Source organism: Moschus berezovskii, chromosome 4 (assembly GCF_049115385.1).
Source record: "Moschus berezovskii isolate FMDL1 chromosome 4, NW_MosBer_1.0, whole genome shotgun sequence".
Classification (NCBI taxonomy): domain Eukaryota; kingdom Metazoa; phylum Chordata; class Mammalia; order Artiodactyla; family Moschidae; genus Moschus; species Moschus berezovskii.
The window spans coordinates 13,098,279-13,118,830 of record NC_142463.1 but is presented as its reverse complement, the minus strand read 5'-3'; positions in this window follow the sequence as shown (position 1 = coordinate 13,118,830).

The following is a 20,552-nucleotide window of genomic DNA, read 5'->3' as shown; positions in this document are numbered from 1 at the left end:
CTAGATGCTTAATCTCTTAAGCACCTGTGTTATAAAATGAGGGATAATAGTGCTCAAAGCCTCAATGTGTGGTGTGATGAGTTAATGGTTCCTAGGGGCCTCTGAAATCTCAAAGTCATGGGCAGTCCAAGGCCATCAACACCTGGGCATCTTCCAAGCTGTGTCCTGACTGCCAAAGGTGACCTCATCAGAGGCTCTGGGCAGTCAGACTTTGTCCTTAGTGAAGGACAATGCCTACCTGGATGTAGTCCTGCCTTCACTTCTGCTGTGGTGTTGGAAGATTGAACTTCCTTTCAGAACTTGCACGTGGCTCTTCCAGGTAAGTCATGGCCTCTCTCCAGTGGATGGGTCAATTTCTAGGTCCCAACAGCCCTCAAGAGCACATCAGCCTGGGTCATGATTATTGGAATTCCAAGATAACACAGGTGAGCAATCAGAAAGAGTTCTAGGAACCAGCATTCTCAAACGTCTTCCTCAGCCTTTGGTAGAAACCATGGTAGAAGTGGGCTTCCCTAGTAGCTCAGCTGGTAAAGAATCCACCTGCAGTGCAGGAGAGGAGACCCTGGTTCGGTTCCTGGGTTGGGAAGACCCACTGGAGAAGGGATAGGCTACCCTCTCCAGTATTCTTGGGCTTCCCTGGTGGTTCAGCTGATAAAGAATCCACCTGCAGTGGAAGGATTGGTTTGTGAAGAGCGTTGAAAACTCCTGTACCTAAGATACATGCCTCAGAGGGCTTCCAATTCTTCTGGTTGCTATATTAACAAGGCATCTGGTTGCTGAAGATATAACAGGGGCAAGAGAGACAAAGCCAAGGGCCTCCCAGGTCTCACCTGAATGATTAGCAGGTGAAACTAAAAATGGAGTGGCACTAGGCATACAGGCAGGTGGGGAGATCAGCGCTTTCTTAGCACAAGTGTCCAGAGAAGGCCTAAGACCTGAGACACCCATAATCGTGGTTGTCTCGGTCACTGCTGTATCACTGCTGTATCTCTGTACCTAGAGCAGTGTCTTGTCCATAGTAGGCTCTCAGTAAATATTTGATGAAGGATGGATGGATAGCATCCAATATTCAGGTAGAAGACAGCACTTTAGCAAAAAAAAAAAAACAAAACTAGAATGACATTCTAGAAGGAAGTCAAGAGTAGCTGTTCTGGGGCAGAGGAGGGCTGCTTACAAGGTCACCCTGTGTAGACCTGGGGAGGGATGTAGATGGAGTGGTTTTGACCTGGAATCAGAGCCGTAAAATAAAGATCCAGTATTTTGGTACTTCCAAACTCTCAGATAACATCTAGGTCCATGCTCCATTCTCCCAATTTGCAAAGCCAAAAACCTTGATATGTTCTTGACCCCTTTCTTCTCTCATACCCTATATCCAATATATCATCAGATCCTATTGTCTCTATTGTCTGTTTTAAAAGTACATCCTGTGTCACTTATATGTAGAATTGAAAATATGACACAAATGAACCTGTGTATGAAGTGGAAACACTCATGGACATAGAGAACAAACTTGTGGTTGCCAAGGTGGGGAGGGGTGGGGGTGGGATGGACTGGGAGCCTGAGGGATAGCAAGAGAAACCAATTACATATAGAATGGATGAACAAGGTCCTACTGTATAACCCAGGGAACTGTATTCAATATCCTGGGATAAACCATAATGGAAAAAAATATGAAAAAGAATGTGTGTGTGTGTGTGTGTGTGTGTGTGTGCCCGCGCATGCGTGTGTGTGTGTGTGTGTAACTGAGTCATTTTGCCGTACAGCAGAAATTAACACAACACTGTAAAGCACCTATACTTCAAGGTGCAGTACTTGTAAAAAAGTACAGTCCACGGGTCACAAAGAGTCAGACGTGACTTAGCGACTTAGCTACTGAACAACGACGACGACATCCCAGGAGGGGAGTGATCGGGAGAAAGAGGAGAAAATTACTATAGAGGGTCAGGAGGAAACTTTTGCGGTTATGGGTATCTTCTTCACCCTGATTGTGGTCACACTTTAACAAATGTAAATGTAATATATGTCAACTGTACCTCAATAAAAACATGTACAATGTTTAAAATTCAGAAAAATACATCCCGAGTGCAGTTACTTCTCCGTCATGACGGTTTCCGTGTGAATTTCAGCCCCTGGTCCTCTCACGCCCACAGTTCCCACAGCTGCGCTGTCTTGCCCCACATCTCCCCACACAGCAGCCACAGCAGCTGCTATAAAAAGTCAGTGCCAATCACGTTACCCCGCTGCTCAGAACCCTTCAGTGCTTCCTGCCCTCCCAGCTCATTCAGAACAAAGTCTTTGCAGTGGCGGACCAGGCCCCCTACTCCAGGCCCCACTCTTGCTGACCAGTGTCCCCCTCACTCACTGCTTTCCTGCTGCTCTGGCCTGCTGAAGCCTGCCCACGATTCCTCATGCTGCTCTGTGTCTCACCTGGAGGCTCCTGCCCGAGCTCTTCCTTCTGCTTGGGCATTTCTAGAAAGTTGTGGCCTAGCTCTAAAGTCAGCCAGAGGTAAGTGTTATACTTGAAGCTTTTGCTTTGTCATCATTTGTTTCTGGTTAAGTGGTCTCTGGGACCCCAAGCTGGCTCTTTTGCTGACCAGGCCTGCTTATAGCTTACTCAGGTCCCCTCAGAAGAAAAAGCCAGTAACCATCAGGGACTCAACCCCTGTAGTAAGGAATTTGAGAAAGCATGGTTTGTATAGGTTATACACTGCATAGGGGCACAAGTCACTGGGCTCAGTAGAGGCTGGAATCCAGCCTAAGCACTGTTTGCCAAACTTTCCAAGGGGTACTCCCCCAGGCAGGGTTGCAGCCCCCCAAAAGGAAGCAGTGGCCTGCTTAGGAAGCTGCCCCAACTTCCAGGGCTGGCTGGATGGGAAGCAGCTGACATTCAAGTGAGAGGCCCAGAAGGCAGGTGAGGCAGCCTGAGTCCTGATCCTGGAGAAAGTAGAAGCTGAGCAGGCCTAGCAGTGGGGAAACCAGCAAGAGGCCAATGCTAGGCAGCTAGGTGGGTAATGGGAAAGCCCTTGACCCAACCTTTCCAACTACCTATTGTGAGTTCCAACCAGACCAGGGGTAAGGGTAGTCACAAACTGGCTCAGAATTAATGAAAGCTTCAGACCCTTCTGCAGAAAAGAACACGCACAACCTAAACTGTGTACACACTCTGTGGGGACCTACGCCACCCATCGACTCAACCTCCTACTGGTGGCTATTAAGTCAAGTACCCTTGGCAATCCAGGATGTTTCAAAGAGACCTATCAGCTCAGATGCAAAATTGAAGCTGCACATCTAAACACTCCAAGGAAGCACCTGCTTGTGGCAGCTGCCTCCACCGCCATGGCAGCTGTCCTGGGGGGGTTGGGGCTGCAGGGCAGGACAGAGGTTTCAGGAAAACATAAGGGAGGGCGGCCCCATGGTGCTGGACCCTGCTTGACCCAAATGACCAGCAACCTCGGAAGAAAGTTTTTCTCCCCCTCCCTCCCTCCCAACCCCAGAAACCCTTTTCTGTCCCTTTTCCTTCCAGAAGGAGCAGGCAGAACCCTGGCCGCCTCCTCCTCAGCTCAGACAGCCCCATCACCAAAGGGCCCAGACAATTAATTACCCACCATCATGGCGCCGTTTAGCCTTCAATTTTCCTGACGACCACAAGGATTAACTCAATCTGCGAGACTTCACTGGGCCATTTAAGGGAGCATCATAACTCTTTCTGTTCCCCAGAAATTGTAACCCGGACTCGGTTTTGTAATGCTAATTGCCTTATCTTCATAAATTCTACAGTCTTACATAATTTACCCGCATTGTAGCAGGATTTCCCAAGAATAAAAAAGCAGGTGCCGTCAATGGTAATTTGAATAAGAAAAGACATGTTAAGTGGTTCTTCTCTCACTAGTAATAGAAATTAATTAGCTTTGAGCAGCTTTGGAGGTTTTTGCATTTTTTGCTGTAACCTGTTATGTTTTCTAATTGTATGGAAAGAAGGTTTGATTTGATCACATTATTTGGTGACGGAGAGGCCTCTGTTTGGAGTCAAAGGTACAGAAAGGGTGGCAGCCAGAAGTGTGGGAAGCCTCCGGAGGCGTGCAGAGTATGGGCTTTGCAGTCAGATAAACATGAGTTCTGAGCCAGGGTGAGCCACTTGCTGGCTCTGTGACCCTGGACAAATCACTTTCCCTATTTACACTTCAGCTTTCTCATCTCTCAGACAAGAGGTCACCAGCTCCACCTGGAAGGGAGCAGCGTGGTTGGAGCATTAGCTTTTGAGCTGGACATACTCAGCTTTGAACCCGGGGTCCACAGCTTACTCGTTCTGTGACTTTTCCAGTTAGGGTGTCTTTAACTTCAAGAAACATCAAATGCCGTTTGAAACTGGCTTAAACAATACAAACATATATTTTGTTTGGTGGACCAGTATCATCAATGATCCAGGTTTACTTTCTCTCTTCACTCTGTTTTGTCCTAATGCTGGTCCTCCCCTCCCCTGGCGAGGAATTTAAGTTCCCTGGTTCTCCTCAGGGCTTCCCTAGTGGCTCAGACAAAAAAGAATCCATCTGCAATGCAGGAGACCTAGGTTCGATCCCTGGGTTGGGAAGAGCCCCTGGAGGAGGGAATGGCTACCCATTCCAGTATATTTGCCTGGAGAATCCCATGGACAGAGGAGCCTGGTGGGCTACAGTCCATGAGTTCTCATCTAGCAAAAGAGGAAGTGAGCCTCTCTCCCTAACATAGAATACAAAATTTTCTCTTCCGTGTGACTCAGCCGGTTAGTTTACTGGTCTACCTCTGAAGCAATAATTGACTCCAGGAGAAGGCTACCCAGACTAATGAGGCTACTAGACTAAGGAGGATCTGTGTCTGTAGAGCTGGGATGGAGCCTGCTTACCTAAATCATTTGTCCACACCCTGGTGTAGACACACTACACTGTGGCGGTTACTACAGTAACTGTGGCAAGTTACGTATCCTTATTAAGCTCACTTTATTTGTCTATAAAGTGGGAACAATACAAGTACCACCTCCTAAGCTTATTATGAGGATTTCATAATACAGATCTATAAAGCATGGCAGCCCCCTTCCCAACATTCTAGTTTCTTCCTCCTGCTTTCTTTCCTCTTTCCCTGAAATCCTTTCCTTCAAAGAAATCCTCCAGCAGGTTATTCAAAGCAACTCCCTGGGCTTTGGAAGAACAAAAAGCAAAAGAGAGGAGAAATCATTCCTTGAATATATTCTCCAAAGTAGCCCCTTTTCAACCATAAGAACATTACACATAAGAGAATGTGATGCCAAAGATAAAATTAAGGAAACATGACTATGATGAGAAGAAACATTACGGAAGCAGGCCATGAGACAGAGAATACTCAAAGGTCGATCTTTTTTTTTTATACACTTGTACCTATCAATACCATAAACTCCACCCAGATCTTCCCCCTCCCCACAGGAGGAATCCTGGCTTGAATCCTGGCTCCAAACCACAGCAAGTGAGGTGACAAGCAGGTTCCTTACCTAAGAAAGATACTCGGGGTCTCTTAGGCATAGTATCTGGAACTGAAGGCAACTCTCCAATCAGCTGGTTGAAGCCCATCATTGTACAGCTTTTAAAAACCTGAAGTTCAGTAATTATCAGACTGGATGATAATGCAAGATCAAACTATTTTCTGTCCACAAAGAAATGCATTTACATGCAAAGACCCAGGGACTTCCCCATGGTCTGGTGGCTAAGACTCTACATTCCCAAAGCAGAAGGCCTATGTTCAATCCCTGGTTCGGGAACTAGATCCCACAGGTTGTAACTAAGACCCAGCATAACCAAATAAACATTTTTTTGAAAATTAAAAAAATAATAATAATAAATGTAAAGACCCAGATAGGCTGAAAGGAAAAGGGAAAGGAAAGATAGACCAGACTCTTTCTCATGCAAACACTGAGTACGAGAGAGCTGTTGTGATTATACTAGTATTAGACAAATTAGACTTCAAGATACAGAGTATTATCAGATAAAGAGGGGTATTTCATAATGATAAAAGGGTTAATTCATTAGAGAGACATGATTATTCTAAATGTGTATGCATCTATTAATGGATCCTCAGAGTAAATGAAACAGTCCAGCAAAGTTACTCTCTCAATAATTAATAGAGCAACTAGACAAAAAAATCTGTAAGGCTAAAGAATAGTTGAACAAGACCATCAACCAATTTTACATAATGCACATTTCTAGAATATTATTCCCAACACCTGTAGAATATACATTCTTTTCAAGTGCACATGGAATATTCTTCCAAATAAAACTTATGCTGCTGCTGCTGCTGCTAAGTCGCTTCAGTCATGTCCAACTCTGTGCGAAACAGATGACAGCCCACCAGGCTTTTTTGTCCCTGGGATTCTCCAGGCAAGAATTCTGGAGTGGGTTGCCATTTCCTTGTCCAAAATAAGCCATATACGGGACTATAAAATATGTTCCAGTAAATTACAAAATGCTGAAAATTTTAAAGGTGTGTTCTCTGACAACCATGGGCTTAAATGAAAAATCAATAACATTTTCAACCTAATACGTAGGGAAAATGCATTTTTAAAGTGGTTAAAATGCATAGTCTCATCAGAAGTACCTGGTTTCCCTTTCATCCATCCCTGGCCAACCATCCCACAGAAGAACCTTTCCTAAGGCTGTTTTCATTTTATTTTCTTCTCTTCATTCATTTCTGGATTGAACAGGTTCCACCTCTTCCTGGATTTTACTCAAAATAACGTGGTGTGTTTCCTTTGGTTATTTTCTGTAGAATACTTGGCCCAGGCTCTCAGAGATAAGCTGGAGGAAAAAATATTAGAAATCAAAGAGTTATCATCACAGACACTATAAATCAGTGGTCCTCAACATTTTTGGCACCAGGGACTGGTTTCGTGGGAGACAGTTTTCCCACAGACTGGTGTGGAGGGGGGTTTCTGGATAATTCAAGAGCATTACATTTATTGTGCACTTTAGTTCTATTATTATTACATCAGCTTGACCTCAGATCATCAGGCATTGGATCCTGGAGGCTGGTGACCCCTGCTAAAGCTAATAAAAAAACTAAGCAATATTCTGCCAATAAATTTGGCAATTAGATAAAAGTGGATAAATTCTTTAAAAATACACACACAAACACAACTTATCAAAATTGACACAAGAAGAAATAGATGATTTGAATAGGTTTGTGTTTATTAAATAATTTGAATTTATAATTTTAAATACTTCCCATAAAAAAATCCTCTAGACCCAGATGATTTCCCTGGTGACTTCAATTAAACATTTAAGAAATAAATGACATCAATCTTACATAAATTCTTCAGAAAAATAGGGGATGAAAAAAATCTTCTTTGAAAAGCCAGCATAAACTTGGTACCACAACTAGACAATATTATAAGAAAAAAAAAAGCCATAGAGTAACACTTTTTTCATGAACATGGGTATAAAATTCCTGAATAAAAAATTAATAAAGTGAATCTAGAAAAAGGAGGCTGTATGATAACTTAGGAATGCAGGGCTAATTTAACGTTTAAAAATCAATGTAATTCACTACATTACAAAAATAAGAGGATAAACATAATCAATAGATGCAGAAAAATCACTGGAGAAATTCAGCACCTATTCAACTCACAGAAAATATCCTCATGGAAAAAAAACATGACAAAAATCAGCTTCAATCCCTACCTCCACCATATACAAAAATTAACTAGAACGGATGTGTGTATGGATGCATGCTTAGTCTCATCCAACTCTTTGCCACCCCATGGACTGTAGCCTGCCAGACTTATCTGCCCATGATATTTTCCAGGCAAGAATATTGGAGTGGGTTGCCATTTTCTATTTCAGGGGATCTTCCTGACCTAGGGGTTGAAACTGAGTCTCTTATGTCTCCTGCATTGGCAGGCAAATTCTTTACCATTGAGCTGTCTGGGAAGCCCAGAATGGATAATAGATCTAAATGTAATCACTAAAACACTACAGTACCTAGAAGACATTTTTGTCACATATAGCATATAAAAAAAACTACTAACCATAAAAAAAAATAAAATAATGGCATCACCGACTCTGTGGACATGAGTTTGAGTGAACTCCGGGAGTTGGTGATGGACAGGGAGGCCTGGCGTGCTGTGATTCATGGGGTCGCGGAGAGTCGGACACGACTGAGCGACTGAACTGAACTGAACTGAACCATAAAATAACTGATAAATGAGACTTCATCAAAATTTCAAAAGTGTTCTGCCATTACTAAAGTAAAAAATAAGACACGGACTAGGAGAAAATATTCTCAATACATATGTCTCTAGTATATAGAGAAGTCCTAGAAGTCATAATTAAAAGACAAGTCATCTACCAAAAATGAGCAAAATATTTGAACATACCTCACAAAACAATATTTATGAATGAGTATAAGCACATGAAAATTTGCTCCATATCTTAGTCACTAGGAAAATGTTCTAAAATTGCAATGTGATGCCACTTTACACACACTACATGGCTAGAATTAAAAAGATAGAAAATATTAACTGTTGACAAGATATGGATAGACTGGACTTGCTAGTCAGAGTATGAAATGGAGAAGTGTTTGGTAGGAGTTAAATGTACACTTAGCATATGATTCAGATATTATACTCATCGGTAGTTACCCTAAAGAAATGAAGACATATATCTTCTAAAAAGACCTATAGGTGAATATCCTTTGCAGCATTAGAGACAATAGCCCCCAGACTAGAAACAGTCCAGATATCCATTAACATGTAAATTGATCAATTATGGTATATTCACACAGCTTAATACTACCCAGAATAAGCAAGATTGAACTGCTGGTACATATCACAGCATGAATGAATCTCAAAAGTACATTGAGTAAAAGAATCTTGATATAAAATTAATCTTTGAAAATAGAAATCAGAACAGTAGTTGCCTATGGTGGAGAGAGATTGACCAGATGGGGAAAATATGGGAACTTTTTGGTAATGGGTATGTCCTGTGTCTTGATTGCAGGGGTGGTTATATGGGTATATATATTTGTCAAAACTCATCAGATTATACATTTAGAATCTGTGCAGTTCACTGCAGATAAATTTGAGCTTAAAAAAAAAAAAGATTATCTGTTATGGAGACTGGGTTTTAGGAAGTGTAGAGTGAACTCTGGGGAAACAGTCAGGAGGCTATACTGCAGAGCAGGTGGGAGATGGTGGCACTTGGAATACAGCAGTGGCAGAGGAGTTGAAGAAACTTGAGCAATGTTATGAGATGTTGAGGAGGTGATATAAATGGGCCTTGGTGATTAGAGGAAGAAGGTATGTCTTGGATTACTCTCAGAATTTCTGACTTCATGCACTGAAATGAAGAACCCAAAGGAGTTCCCAGTTTGTAAGAAGAGATCATGATGCACAAGACAAAGTTCTAACCATGTCCCTTCCCTGCTCACTCTCAATTGCAGGGCTTCCCTGCTCACTCTCATTTTGCTTACAAAATATAGTCCAAGCTCTCACAGACTTAGAGAACGAACATGCTGGGGGGAAGGGATAGTCAGGGTGTTTGGGATGGACATGTACACACTGCTATATTTCAAAAGGATAACCAACAAGGACCTTCTGTAGGGAACTCTGTTCAATGTTATGTGGCAGTCTGGATGGGAGGGAACTTGGGGGAGAATGTTGTTTCTGTTCAGCCACTCAGTCATGTCTAACTTTTTGTGACTCCATGGACTGCAGCATACCAGGCTTCCCCATTCTTCCCCATCTCCCGGAGCTTGCTCAAACTCATGTCCATTGAGTCGGTGATGCCATCCAGCCATCTCATCCTCTGTTGTCGCCTTCTCCTCCTGCCTTCAATCTTTCCAAGCATCAGGGTCTTTTCTGATGAGTCGGCTCTTCACATCAGGTGGCCAAAGTATTGGAGCTTCCGCTTCAGCATCAGTCCTTCCAATAAATATTCAGGACTGAATTCCTTTAGGATTGACTGGTTGGATATCCTTGCAGTCCAAGGGACTCACAAGAGTCTTCTCCAATACCACAGTTCAAAAGCATCAATTCTTTGATGCTCAGACTTCTTTATGGTTTAACTCTCACATCCATACATGACTATGGGGAAAGCCATAGCTTTGATTAGATGGACCTTGATCAGCAAAGTAATGTCTCTGCTTTTTAATACGCTGTTTAGGTTGGTCACAGGTTTTCTTCCAAGGAGCAAGTATCTTTTAATTTCAAGGCTGCAGTCACCATCTGCAATGATTTTGGAGACCAAGAAAATAAAGTCTGCCACTCTTTCCATTGTTTCCCCATCTATTTGCTATGAAGTGATGGGGAAACAATGGAAGATGCCCTAATCTTCATTTTTTTTGAATGCTGAGCTTTAAGCCAGCTTTTTTACTCTCCTCTTTCACCTTCATCAAGAGGCTCTTTAGTTCTTCACTGTCTTCCAAAAGGAAGGTGTCATCTGCATATCCAAGATTATTGATATTTCTCCTGACAGTCTTGATTCCATCTTGTGCTTCAGCCCAGCATTTTGTATGATGTACTCTGGATATAAGTTAAATAAGCAGGGTGACTATATACAGTCTTGATGTACTATTTTCCCAGTTTTGAACCAGTCCATTGTTCCATGTCCGGTTCTGTCACTTCTTGCTTGACCTGCGTGGATACATGTGTAGGTATGGCTGAGTTCCCTTGCTGTCCACCTAGAACTGTCACAACATTGTTAACCTGCTATTGTTGTTATTCAGTGGTTAAGTCGTGTCTGGCTCTTTGTGACCCCATGGACTGCAGCAAGCCAGGCTTCCCTGTCTTTCACTATCTCCTGAAGCTTGCTCAAACTCATGTCCATTGAGTCGATGATGCCATCCAACCATCTCATCCTCTGTCATCTCCTTCTCCTCCTGCCCTCAATCTTTCCCAGCTATCCCTCAATACAAAATAAAAAGTTAAAAACAACAACAGTCCAAGCCTCTTGGACACAGGAGGCCCCATATGATCTGGACCCCGTGACTCTCCAGCCTCAGGTTCCCTAACTCTCCTCCCCTTCTTCCCTTCGATCCTGTGCGGCATTCACTTCCGGGGATGTTGTATCCTTTCATGCCCTTACACATGTTCATTAGTTGAACTTTCTACTTGGAAAATTCCTCGACTCGAGTGATGCATCAGTCCTTTCTTTTCAAATCCCAGATTCTCCAGTGCTTGCCTCTGGTGCAGGAATCATTCGCTCTAATTTTTCGCTTTGCACATCTGTCTTTCTCAGGAGATTGTGAACGCCTTGAGGGTAAGGCCATTCCTCATTGAACTCTGCTACTTCCTATGCCTAGTGTCAATATCACTGGAAGGGTGAGTAGATGGAAAAGGGTCGAGATGTCTGTTGTTGTACTTGCCTTTCATTTTGTAAGATCTTGTTAAGTCCAAGTAAGTTCTCTGCAGAAGAGAAGGAAAAACTAAATCCTTTAGGTGGTGACAGATGATCTGGTAAGTGACACTTAACCAGAAAGACTATGGAAGTGATTTCACTGCAGCCATTCTCTGAGGTTCTGCAAAATAAAAAGAATCATAGCTGTTTCCAAGAAAGCAAGGCTACCCATATGTCAGGTAGGGAAGGGCACCTCAAAATATGGAATCTGTTTATAGCAATATTATTAATAAGGCGATACTAAAACCAAGTTCGTGAGTCCGCTTTGTTAGAGTTTTGGACACAAGGGAAGTGTTAGCGAGAATATTTTCTTTCTTAAAGATCTTCAAGAGCAGAAGAAATGTGACATTACTGGATGTTCTGTTTTCTGTCTCCAAATCTCAAAGTACCTTCCTCTGTATCTTCCCTGTTTCTCCCTTGGTTCCAGCTCTTTCCATCTCTTGCCTGAACTACTGCAATAGCCTTTTAGGTTTCCCTGCTTCCTAGGCTCCAGTTTCCCTAACCCATCCTAGGTTCTGGCCATGGAAGCCATCTTTTTCTAATGCAGATCTGACTGCATCACCCTCTCTTAAAACTCCGCCTGTGTCCTGTAGGAGAAAATCCAACCTTCTCAACATGATCCAAAAGTCCTTCATGTCAATGGCCTTGTCTCCTTTTTGCAGTTAATTTTCTGCATTGTTATTGGTGGTCACTGTTTCTGATGGAAGATGTCCCTTATGAACAAAAAGATTGAAAACGATCCTAGCCACCCTGCTTTTCCTGCCATTCTTTTGACATGTTGCATTCATTTATATTGGTCACTAGCAAATTACCACAAAGTTAGCAGCTTAAAATAACCTACACTTATTATCTCACAGTTTCTATGGGTCCATGCATGCTTTGTCCAGGTACCCTGCTTCAGAATATGACCAGGTTGCAACTAAGGTGTGGCTGGGCTGCATTCTCATCTTGAAGTTTGACTTGGGAAGGGTCCACTCTGAAGCTCACTAAGGTTGTTGGCAGACTTCAGTTCCTTGAAGCTGAAGGACTATAGCCCTCAGCTCCAAACAAGCCTCCTGCAGCTTTTTTTGCCACATGGGTACCCCCACAGGCAGTTCATAATGTGGATACTTTCTTCTTCAAACCAACAGAAGGGAGAGAGCAAGACAGCTAGCCAGATGGAGTCTTATAAATATAATATAATCATGAGGGTGACATCTCACTTGAGTTACCCCAAGCTGGATCCAGACCCACCTCTGCATGATGTAAACTGGACAGATAGCCTCTGAGAACAGATGGAAAAACTTCCATTTGCCTCTGTCACTTAACCTCTTTGACTTTTGAAGTGATACTGGTCCTCTCCCAACATCAGTTGCCTCACTGGTAAAATGTGGGGAAAAAAAGGAAAAAAGATGCAACCCACTCTCTAGAGTGTTTATGAAGATTAGATAAGTTTGACATGTAAATTGCCTATGGGGTGCCTGGCACACAGGAACTTTCAGTAAGAGTTTTGTCCTATCGAAGGTGATTCCTGGGTTCAGCTGCTCTTAGGCATGTCAGTGCATAGATGATGCCATGTGAGTTTGGACGGGGATACTGTCTCTGGGTGGGGGCACTGCTTCCTCTCTATCCTTGTGTGGCTTACAGAAATGACTTTTTCTGGACAGGATCCTCCCCCTGTAATGCCTCTCTATCCAGGCCTGCCCCTCCTGATCCCCAGCAGCAGTCAGTGCTGCGGACAGGAGCCAAGTTCTCAGGGGACCAGGGCGGCTGCCCCTTAGGGGAAGAGACAGCAGTCAGAGTAGCCCTGAGAGAAGTACAGTGCCTGCCACGGCTCTCAAAGCCCAGCTCCCTGGGAGCAGGAGGGGGGGCACCATCCACCTTTTCTGGGGCTGCCTCTGAGTACTTTGAATTTCATTAGGGCAATTATTTCAAATGGAATTAAAAGGGTTTAAAATTAGACCCTAAACTCTTAACAATTAGTGACGCAGCGACCTGCCATCCACAGAGCCACAATAGACCTGTGTCGATTGGTACACGAGCACAATGCCAGGCTCCAGATTTGCATGCACTATTACAATAAACGGCTTTTAATAAAATGAATATTCTTAATTACCGCTGCATTAATAAGCTGCAAATTAGTCATCATTAAAGGCCCCACGGTCCCTTTCCACCTCTCTGAGAGTCACTTGTGGGCTTCACCAGCTCAACTGTTTCTGCAAACTCTCCAGTTTTCCTGTGGCCTTTTAGGAGGAACCCCTAAAAAAAAACAAAAAAAACAGATTAGTCTCAGGACAGAGGTTTGAAAGCTGAGTTGGGTCTCTGGGATCCTTGTTGCTGCCTGGCCCGAGGCTTCCAGTGTTACATAGAATCAGCTTAGGATTCTCAAACACTTTGACCACGTCATTTATTCCCTGTATTCATTTATTTGCCATATTAGGGATACTCACTGAGAAGGTATCCAGTATCTGCTTGAACCTCCCCAGGCGCTGGGGGCAGCCCTGCTGAAAGGGAGCTGAGACCTGCCTGAGCTTCTTTTCTGGGCCATTGGGTTCTACTCACCCACAAGCCTGAGTAAGTTCTCTTTTTGTCTGTGTGTAAGTCTCTGGGGGAGCTTGGGCAAGTCATGTGCCCTCCTAGACTTCTCTTCCCCCATCTCCATGGTGAAGGCATTGGTCTAGGCCAAGAGTCGGCACTTTTTTTTTTTTTCTCTAAATGACCAGATAGTGAGTTTTTTAGGCTTTTTGGGTCATGTAGTCTTTGTCATAAACTGAGAAACACACAGCATGCTCAGAGTTTCGTTGAGTTGAGAAGGCTGTGGTCCGTGTGATCAGTATGACTAGTTTTCTGTGATTGTGGTTTTCATTCCGTCTGCCCTCTGAAGGAGAAGGATAAGAGGCTTATGGAAGCTTCCTGATGGGAGAGACTGACGGAGGGGGAAACTAGGTCTTGTTCTGATGGGGGGGCCATGCTCAGTAAATCTTGTATCCAATTTTCTGTTGATGGGCAGGGCTGTGTTCCCTCCCTGTTGTCTGACCTGAGGCCAAACTATGATGGAGATGATGGAGATAAGGCAACCTCCTTCAAAAGGTGCCAGGCATGCACTGACACACTCGGTGCTCCCTGTCCTGCTTCAGGACCCATGCCTCCACCAGAGACTCCTGGACACTCACGGGCAAGTCTGGGTCAGTCTCTTCTGGAGTCACTGCTCCTTCCTCCTGGGTCTTGGTGCACACAAGGTTTTGTTTGTGCCCTCTAAGAGTCTGTTTCCCCAGTCCTGTGTAAGTTCTGGTGGCTCTATGGTGGGTTAATGGCGACCTCCTCCAAGAGGGCTTATGCCATACCCAGGTCTGCTGCGCCCAGAGCCCCTGCCCCTGCAGCAGGCCACTGCTGACCCATACCTCCACAGGAGACACTCAAACAATCAAAGGCAGGTCTGGCTCAGTCTCTGTGAGGTTTCCTGGTGCACACAAGATTTTGTTTGAATGTCTCTGTCATCTTTAGTCACCCTGCTTATTTAACATATATGAAGGGTACATCATGTAAAATGCCAGGCTGGATGAAGCACAGACTGGAATCAAGATTGCTGGGAGAAATATCAACAACTTCAGATATGCAGATGACACCACCCTTATGGCAGAAAGTGAAGAAGAACTAAAGGGCCTTTTGATGAAAGTAAAAGAGGAGAGTGAAAAAGTTGGCTTAAAACTCAACATTCATAAAACTAAGATCATAGCATCTGGTCCCATCACTTCATGCAAATAGATGGGGAAACAGTGACAGACTTTATTTTGGGGGGCTCCAAAATCACTGCAGATGGTGACTGCAGACATGAAATTGAAAGACGCTTGCTCCTTGGAAGAAAAGTTATGACCAACCTAGACAGCATATTAAAAAACAGAGACATTACTTTACTGACAAAGGTCAGTCTAGTCAAAACTATGGCTTTCCCAGTAGTCGTGTATGGATGTGAGAGTTGGACCATAAAGAAAGTTGAATGCCGAAGAACTGATGCTTTTGAACTGTGGTGTTGGAGAAGACTCTTAAGAGTCCCTTGGACTGCAAGGAGATCCAACCAGTCCATCCTAAAGGAAATCAGTCCTGAATATTCATTGGAAGTACTGATGGTGAAGCTGAAACTCCAATACTTTGGCCATGATGTGAAGAACTGAGTCATTGGAAAAGACCCTGATGTTGGGACAGATTGAAGGTGGAAGGAGAAAGGGTCAACAGAGTATGAGATGGTTGTATAGCATCATCGACTTGATGGACATGAGTTTGAGTAAGCTCTGGGAGTTAGTGAGGGCCAGGGAAGCCTGGCGTGCTGCAGTCCATGGGGTTGCAAAGAGTCAGACACAACTGAGTGACTGAATTGAACTGAAAAACACAACTCAGAAACTGGCAGGGAACCAAATTTTGGCCCCTGGGCTATAGTTAGTTGACTCTTGAGCCAGGTGAAGCATAAAAGCCCTGGTATCTCTTGTGTTCGATGAATCTGTAAAAGAGTTATTCTTCTACCAGGAATTTGGAGAAAACTTTGAGCATGAGCAGGCTTCCATGAAAGACGTTTCGACTGAATGAGAGGATGTTTTGCTTGAAAGGTGATTTGTATCAATGTGACACAGGATGTGCTTTTCTTTCTTGCTCCTTATCACACTCATCAACACACACATATATACACACAGACATACACACTGCAGTGGGCTATATGATGGCCTCATGAGATAAGCTCCTAGTTTCTGGAACCTATGAATATAATCTGTATGGTTAAGTTTTGTAACTGTGGTTAAGGATCTTGAGATGAGGGGATTATGCTGGTTAACCAGATGTGCCCTAAATGCCATCACAGATGTCCTTGTAAGAGAAAGGAAGAGGAAGAAGAGAAGAAGGCAATATGAAGGTGGAGACAGAGATTAGAGTGATGCAACCACAGCACAAGGATTGCCAGGGACCACAAGAAGCCAGAGGAAGCAAGGCACAGACTCTCCTCTAGAACCTCCAGAGAAAGTACAACCCTGCCAACACCTTGATTTCAGTCCAGGGAAACTGATTTCAGATTTCTGGCATCCAGAGCTGTGAGAGAATAAATTTTGTTCTTCACCAAGTTGAAGTCTTTTGTTAGAGCAGCCATCCTTTCTTCTATAGGAAGTACTGGAGTTCTTCATGTCTCTGTAGCTACATTTTGGCTAAAAGAAGAACTAATAGTCATGATGATCCTTTCCATGGATTCTGCCCTCTTACCAAGTACACCCTGTGGTTCCTATTGATAAAGCACTTCTATATGCATACAGTAGCCTTATGAGGAAGATGTAGAGTCTAGTCATACAGGATGAACTAGACTCCAAAATGAGAAGGGCTTTGCCCATTGTCACTCTTTTAGTAGGTATCCGAGCCAGAATGTGAATCCGATGGTCTGATTTTAAGTCTATACTGTAGTCCAAGCTGAGGGCTGGGCTAAACACACCAGCTGCAGGGAAACAAGCAGAATGGGAAGATTGGAACCAAATTGTAGTTTAGGAAGTAGTCCCTTGGGAATGGAATAATACTGAGTATGTCCCCAGGCCATACCTGACTCAAATTCACGCTCTGATGAGGATTTATTGTGTATTCAGGGTCCAAGTAGCTGGCAGACCCCATCTGAGGGCAGCTCTAGGCTACAAATCAGCAGATCTGCTGGGCAGGGTGTGTGGGGTTGGACCTACCCAGGAGCTGGGACTTTTGCGTGCCCTGAAGAAGCTCATTGATGTAGGTCTTTTCAAGCCCATTGTGAAAGTCCCAAGCAGCACTGTGTTGACTGCCAGAGAGGGATGCTCTGCAGCCAGCTGCTCCAGCATTCTTTCCACCACAGCACAGCTAAAGAAACCAGACCACAGATGTGCTGATGCCCTTGGATGTGCTAGTGTGAGGTGGAGCAAACCTACCCAGAAATCCACCTTGCTAAAAGGCAACATCCTGTAAGAAAGGCTAGTTATCTACTTTGCAAAAAGAATCACGACTGCTATAGCAGGAGACGTCATCAGTCTCGACCTTTATTTATTGTAAAACCCAAATGAGTACTTTAATTCAGCATTCTCAGAAGACCACATTATTGACTGAATGATTGAACAACCCACACTATGAAAGAATAATGTATACAATTTATTATACATTTAATTCAAGTACATTTATTTCCAACAATCATGCATGATACATAGTCTGGCATTCTAAACTGGGAGGACTTAAACTACCTGATTTCAAGACTTATTACAAAGCTATAGTAATCAGTACAATGTGTTATCTGCATAAAGATATACAGATAAGTCAATGGAACAGAATAGAATCAAGAAACAGATCAGCTGATTTTTGAACAAAATGTCAAGATGATTTCATAGGGAAATATGGAGTTTTTCAACAAATGGTGATGAAACAGGTAGGTATCCTTATGGGAAAAACAACAACAAACTTTGACCCCTACCTCACACCATACAAAAAATTAACTTGAATGTATCATAAACATGAACTGAATCATAAACATAAAACTATGTTTAGGCCTATGGTCACAACAAATACCAGGACATAAAAACTACCTTGTCCTTTGCTTTATATATAATATTAATTCGCATGGACAGAGGAGCCTGGTGGGCTGCAGTCCATGGGGTCGCTACTAGTCAGACACGACTGAGCGACTTCACTTTCACTTTCACACATTGGAGAAGGAAATGGCAACCCACTCCAGTGTTCTTGCCTGGAGAATCCCAGGGACGGCAGAGCCTGGTCAGCTGCCATCTATGGGGTCGCACAGAGTCGGACACGACTGAAGCAACTTAGCAGCAGCAGGGTTCTCAGAGAAACAGAACCAATATGACACATATTAAAATATGTAAGAGGAGACGCATTATAGGAATTGGCTCACACAGTTACAGAGGCTAAGGAGTCCCACAGTCTGCCATCTGCAAGCAAGACAGTCAGGGAAGCCAGTTATATAATTCAGTTCAAATCCAAAGGCCTGAACACCAGGGAAATGCTAGTATAAAGTCCCACAGTCTAAAGGCCCAAGAATCAAGAGCTCCAATGTCTGAGGACAGAAGATGGAGTTTCAGCTCAGAAAGATAAAGAATTCACCTTTCTTTTACCTTTTTATTCCATTTGCTTCCCTCAATGGATTGAATGATACCCACCCACTTGAATAAGAGTAGATCTCTTTACTCAATCTCCTAAGATGCAAATCCCTTCCAGAAATATCCTCACAGACACACCCAGAAATAATGTTTACCAGTTATCTGGGCATCCCTTAAGTCAGTCAATTTAACAAATAAAATTAACCGCCACATACTTATAATATTTTTAAATGTGAAAATTAAACATTTTGCAAAAGAAGATGCACTTATGGCCAATAACACATAAAAAGGTGATCAACTATTACTCACCAAAGAAATGCAAATTAAAATCTCAATGAAGTAACGTTTCAGACTCACTACAATGGCTAAAACTAAAAGAACAACAATACCAAGTGTTAGTAACTATGTAAGACAACTAAAACTCTTATATATTTCTGATGGAGGGTGAAAAATTATAGAACACCTTTAGAAAACAGTGTTGCAGTTTCTTATAAATTAAAGTACACAGTTTATGACACAACAATACCTACCCAAGAAAATTGCATGGTCACACAAAGATTTGTACACAAATAGACCAGCCTAAAACTGGAAATAATCCAAATGTCCATCAATAGGTAAATGAATAAACTGTGGCACATTTGTACATTGGAATACTATTCAGCAATAAGAAAGAACTACTAATACATTCTACAACATGGATGAATCAGATGCCAAAGAAAACATACTGTGTGAATCCTTTTATATGATGTTCTAGAACAGACAAAATTAATCTACAGTGATGGGAGAGCATGTCACCAGTTGCCTGGGGAGAGAAATTTTGGAGGATTGACAAGGGCACTTTGGGAAGAGATAGAAATATTCTATATATTGATCTGTGTGGTGGCTATACAAGTGCATTGATTTGTCAAAACTAAAGTGAGTTTATATACTGTGTGTAATTAATTTTCTCAATAAAGTTTATTTAAATATGTGTGTGTATATGTGTGTGTGTGTGTGTGTGCTGTGTGGGTTGGAATAATTAATTTTCATATACTCCTCGCAAAAGAGAGTGGTGAAAACTCACACTCAGATTTAGACACAAAGACGAATTATTCAGCCCAGATTTTTCTTTTTCTTGTTCGCATACAAGGATCACCTAATACAGATTCTCCCCAGTCCCCATCTCCCGCTGGCCTGCACTGGCACCCCATGGTCTTATATGAGGGCCTTTATCTAATTCTGAGAACTCCCAGCAGAGGCTGGGACAGCTATTGGGTTAGATAGAGGGAGATTAGCTTTCTGCTCTGCATACAGAAAGAACTGAGAAGGAGATACTGGAATCAGACAGACAGAGCTTTGCTAAGGTTGATAAAAGTTTAGATCAGTGGTCCCCTGAGGTTCCTAATATTTCTGCCTCCATCCACTTATAGACAGTCTCTGCCTTTTCCACAAGTGCAAACCTGCCTGTAAAGTTAACCCCATGGAGGAAGCAAGAGTCCCGGGTACTGATCAAAGCTGCTCCATAAAACAGGGGATCTAGCAGGGGCTGAGCTGTACTCAGTCTTCAACAGAAAGTACCCAGATTCAGCTAAATCCTGGGAAAGATGAGGAGGAACTGGGAGAGGCTAAGAGTGGAAGTTCCGCCATCTATAAAATTTAAGTAGTTGTGGTACAAGGGAGCAGTGCTCATCACTGCAGTGACACCACATCCTATTCTTTCAGGGACGATCTCAGTTTAAATTGGCTGTCATGTAATAATTGCAGATGGTGCCCTTTAACACCCTTAAAATTGCCCCTGTTTGGACAGTTAATGATATGGTCATGCTGCCTACCAATCATGTGGAAAGAACTTTGCTTTCTTCCAATGCTGATAGCAAATGCCTCTGCTTCTCACCAATTACTGCCTTGTTTTTGAGGCCCAGCAGTTCCTTCTCTCTGGGTGCTCAATCTACTGCCTCCAGGTTCTGCACACACTGCAGGGTCAGGAGAGGTTTGTAAGTCTTATTTTAACCAGTCACATAAGGTCCATTTGGGTTTCCCAAGTGGCTCAGTGGTAACCTGCCTACTAAGGAAGGAGATGCGGGTTCCGTCCCTGTGTTGGGAA